The 4,437-nt window shown below is 39.0% G+C and overlaps 1 protein-coding gene across 3 annotated transcripts in view; it reads left to right on the top strand.

Annotated features, from left to right (window-relative positions):
* Window positions 1-2,517: 2,517 nt before the first annotated feature.
* The window catches only part of jakmip2 (janus kinase and microtubule interacting protein 2), a 27,485-nt gene continuing 25,565 nt past the window's right edge, over window positions 2,518-4,437 (top strand). For 2 of the 3 annotated variants that reach the window (XM_034890187.1, XM_034890189.1), the window contains exon 1: window positions 2,521-2,681. The gene's annotated coding sequence lies outside the window, so the exon portion shown is untranslated. Of the gene's footprint in view, window positions 2,687-4,437 lie in introns of all 3 variants that reach the window. The other variant, XM_034890188.1, reaches the window with a different exon arrangement.

Here is a 4,437-nt window from a genome sequence, read left to right as displayed (position 1 = left end):
ATAAGTGAATTAAGAAAAGAATTTGATTTAAAAGTGTTCTTTTATACACACACACACACACACACACACACACACACACACACACCTATATCAGTACAATATTGGTTTGCCGATGTACATCTATTTTACTGTCAACTCTATTTTAAATGAACTTAATATTCAAATGTGAGTTCTTTCCAAATGTTTTTTTTACTAATATCAAAAACTAAAACTTGTCTTTTTGTTCTCAGTCTCCCAGACAGCGCCACTAAGATTTTTATCTACACAACTAGAAACAAAGAAGCCCTTATTCATTTCATTTTGATCTTCAAATTTTAGCCGAAAACCAAAATCTACAGGAGGTGTACAAAAACCTTGCAAATGGTGTCAGAGCTAGTCATTCATTTATTTCAGTGTCATAGGCATGTTTCTTAAAGAGAAAAAACACTTACATTTAACATTTTTCTTAATTAGAAGCAGCAACTAAGTTAAGAAATGTATCAGTTATTGATAATGAAAATGTTGTTTGACTTTTCTTTGGTAATTGACCCAGACTTGTGGGCCCAACTGTAGACTGTATCACATTACAAAAACGCCTTGGACGCAAAGTTAAGACTATGGGCTGGTATTGGCTCTATTTAGAGTTTAATTTGGGAAAAACAACTTTATTCTTTTGGTTACCATCAGTCGTTTGACATAAATTGATTTCAATGTATCTTAATTGTAAACATCTTTGCTTGATTTATCAACACTCCATGCTTTATCATTTGCAACCACAGGGTTTTACTTTCCTTTAAACTTGACAAATTAACATATTTGCTCCAAATCATGTCCTTGATGTTTTTATTTATATCTAGTTTTTAAATTATTACACTGTTACATGTTGTGCTCTTTCTACAAGATGGCAATTAAGCAAGTCAATAAACAGTGTCTTTTATTAAAACACTTTGTGTCTTCAATATTTTACATGGATTCTTACCATGAAACATTGGGATTGTACATGCTTGATTGATTGATTGATTGATGGATTGATAGAGGGAATTATGGATCTAGAATTTCCGTGCTTGGTGACACCTCCTAATCTACTTCATAAGATGTATTACATATTATTATCCTGTATACAGATGAATCATACGCAGTGGTGGAATCTCTTTTATACATTTAACAGAGCGCTTTACTTATGCTACTTTATACTTCTACTTCTCTCCATTACAATTTAGAGTGAAATATTGTACTCTGGACTCCACTACATTTATCTTACAATGCAGATTTAATAGCTATCAGTTATAACACTTCTATTATGAGGTATCACCATATGTCATTCTGTTTTCTTTAGACTATATGATCGTCTTGATACTGTCATACATAAGATGATTTTTATAGCCTGCAAGTATGCAGTGAACTTTTTTTTTGTAGGCCAGAAACAACTTTTTTTTTTTTACCAGAGTCAACAGGTCTTTAGCAAGAGAACTAGAAAGACGTAATATTCTAGAACATGGGATTAAACAAAATGCCTTTGCCTGTAGCCGATGTAGGCTATGTATCGTCTTCATATTCTACCGGTATATCAGTTCATTGTAGTATTTATTCATATTTTTCTTTTTTGTGTGAAGAATCGGAGTTTAGCCACAGAACGGAGAGTCATTCTGAGTTGTGGGACCGACCGTTGGGTGGCGCTGCCTCTCACTCGGTTTGTCCTGCACACACCACACAGGTCACTGCTATGTATGAAGCACATATTAACAAATATTAATAGATTTTTTTTCAAATTAACTTTTTAAACAAATGTCATATAAACAATTGAATTAGACTTTTCTTGTTATTTTGTTGATCATGTTGCAATAAACAATGGGAAAAGATTGGAACTCCACAGAAGTAGCCTATTTGAAATAGCGAGCCTATCAGAAAGCTATTGAATACTGACTTTTCCACGTACTACAAAGCAAAATTGCATCACTTGAAATATTTTTTATCTTTTTTTTCTTTATCTACCTCAAGGTTCGCGGTTTTACACATGGTAATAAACACTATAAGTGATCATATAGACTAGTCATGGAAAATAAAAATTGTAAAAAAAGAGCAACTTCAGTTTGTTAATATACGCTGCAGAAACAGTTTGGGAATATTACAGTAAGAATCATCTACGTGTTGACAAGTTTGCAAGGGTTAGAGTGCCATTATAGCCGTTAATAAAGGAAAATATAAATAACCAATATCACAATAGGGAATAACAAACTGTTGGTATTGCATAAATGTTGACAACACAACATCTACAACCCTGCTTAAAATTTAATTTAATGTAGTCTAATACATTCGACGTGTTGTACGTTTTCCTATCCTTTGCAGAACTTACTTCAAGGAGCGTTAAGGACTGTTACAGGAACAGTATGGACAGATGGACAGACGGGCTGAAGAGCGTTTCCAGTGGGTCTGTGCTGTGGAGCCTGGGCGGACTGCGGAGGACCTGGAGCCGGTGGCTGAGCTGGAAACCAGTGAGCTCATTGTGGCTGCGTGGGGAGGAGGGCGGGGCTCCAGCATCATCACCACCGGCCATCTCTGCTTCATTGTACGGGCTGCTGCTGATGCTGAGACCATAGCGGACTGGGCGATTACCCCCCACCACCCCCCAAAAATAAGTAGCATGTTGTGGACACGGTTTCATGCAGATTAAGACTCCACGCATGATGTGAATCAATTACGAGGTAAGGTAAGGAAATCTGTCTGGAAATACAGCCGTTGTTCGGTTTAACATCGTCTAAATGAGTTACAGGGACCATGGACTAGCGGGCCTGTTGGTTACAGTCAGGTTGACCATCTCAGCTGCGGTGCGAGATACATATTGGACTCGTGTTAATTGCACCGAAGCAAAGAGATACCAATGCAGTAATAAATACTAGCATCGTGTAAAATAACACGAACACGGAAAACGTTTTGAGCGTGGATAGCATCGGCTCAGCTGCAGGCTGTCGGTCGGAAGTGGCAGAGCTTGGCCTACAGGAGCCAGCCCTTCGAAGATGACGAGAATAGGAGATGTGGGGATTTTCATCGCCATGCAGGGCCCTCACACCACGGAAGCTCACGCTACATCGAGCATCTTTGTGTGTGTGTGTGTCTGTGTGTGTGTGTGTATTTTGCGACTGGTACGCTATTGGTAGCCGTACTTGTTGTACAGTGAAGCTCCCAGATGTTCGTGATTGTGCCTCAAGTAGCCAGCCAGGTGCGCCTTGGCTTCAATAGGCTACACTTATTCATGGTTTGCAAAATGTCAGTGTGCATTTTTGTGCTTGACAGGTAGGCTATGTTACTGGCTATGTTTTGAAAGGATGCTGCAGTGTTGTTGCAGGAGGATGCTAGTACACAGAGGGCTGGCAGGGCCTCCAGAGTGAGGACCAGGGTCTGCAGCCTGTAACGGCCTAGGGCTGTTACACTGGCCTGAGAACTGATTAACACACATCACCCGCTGCTGGGAAGGCATTTGTCACACTATTGGTTTAGGGTCAGCACAGATGTAGCACAGTGCTAGTGACTGCCCACATGTTAATAGTTTATGGATTGACTTGCGAATGAGGGGCCGTTCGATAGCACACATTGATGGAGGGAAATGAAGCAAGAAGCCAAAATAAAAATGAGCCAAATAAAGTTTGATAGATCCCATTTGAGGAAATGTGAGCTCAGTTTTTAAAATAATAAACTTGACACAATCGGGTAGGAATCATATGTGGAAGAGATGTTTCTCTGCCTTTTGGTTGGAGTTGTCATATTAATATTGCTCTACAAATTTATCACAATCTGATTAGATGTCTGTATATTGTCATGTTATTTCAGAGATATTGCCCTCTATGTGTTACTGCTTATCTACCATTAGTGGATAATCTCATTCATGTAGCCAGCTGTTACATGATTTACGTTTGATGCACTTTCCTGTATTATTCCCCCAGCATTATGAGAGCTCTGTTTATACACTGTGTTGGGATTTTGACCTCAGGTAGCTTCCGGTTTATTAAAAGTCTGTTTTGGCTTGAACTAAGAAGCAGACAAACATATAAAAAAATTAAAAAACACTCAGAAGAGTGATGGTTGACTCCAGTCGATAAAAAACAAGCAGGAGAGTGATGATTGTCTCCAGTCGATGAAAAACAAGCTGGAGAGTGATGTTTGACTCCAGTCAATGCAATGACACTTTGAACAAACTTACGTCACAACAGACCCCTGACTGAATAAATTTAAGATTTGAATTGGCATTGGGGCAGTGCTGGTATCAGCCTGACTAGCATTTGCCAACTTGGATAACCTGGCGTAGTGAAAAGAAAAGTAGCCTGGAAACGTAAGATTTTCTTTTCAGGATGTGCAAAAATGTTGATCAGGGAGTGTGTAAAAGTTCGGATATACACTCACCGGCCACTTTATTAGGTACCCCATGCTAGTAACGGGTTGGACCCCCTTTTGCCTTCAGAACTG

This window comes from Etheostoma cragini, chromosome 13 (genome assembly GCF_013103735.1).
Source record: "Etheostoma cragini isolate CJK2018 chromosome 13, CSU_Ecrag_1.0, whole genome shotgun sequence".
NCBI lineage: Eukaryota > Metazoa > Chordata > Actinopteri > Perciformes > Percidae > Etheostoma > Etheostoma cragini.
Note: the sequence above shows the minus strand (reverse complement) of the source record. Positions and strands in the feature narration are given on the sequence as shown.